A 297-nucleotide genomic window follows, 5' to 3' on the forward strand; every position below is an offset into this window, starting at 1 on the left:
TATTTACTTTACTCACAATCCCAGTAATTATTCAGAATAGAACCAAATGATGAATTCTCAGCGCTTAGTGCTCAGTCAGACTGAAACAAACCTTCATTGCATATATTCTGGTTTTTAGATCTCCCTGATCATTTATTGTGAAATAAATGAGACTAGCCTCCAATATGACATATGCTCAAGGTTTGTTGACCAGGTTAAATGCCTGGACCTGGAGTGTGTTCAGTCTGCCTAGCACCTTGCCTAACAGTCAAAGTGGAGTTAATACCCCTTAGTTGAGCGACTCCATTGCACACACAC

General features: G+C 40.1%; 1 protein-coding gene across 1 annotated transcript in view; it reads left to right on the forward strand.

The window, feature by feature from the left end:
* Nucleotides 1-297, forward strand: part of LOC119592035 (E3 SUMO-protein ligase PIAS2-like) — a gene marked incomplete at its 3' end in the record, with an annotated part of 17,232 nt that overhangs the window by 667 nt on the left and 16,268 nt on the right.

The sequence above is a fragment of the Penaeus monodon genome, chromosome 29 (genome assembly GCF_015228065.2).
Source record: "Penaeus monodon isolate SGIC_2016 chromosome 29, NSTDA_Pmon_1, whole genome shotgun sequence".
Lineage (NCBI taxonomy): Eukaryota > Metazoa > Arthropoda > Malacostraca > Decapoda > Penaeidae > Penaeus > Penaeus monodon.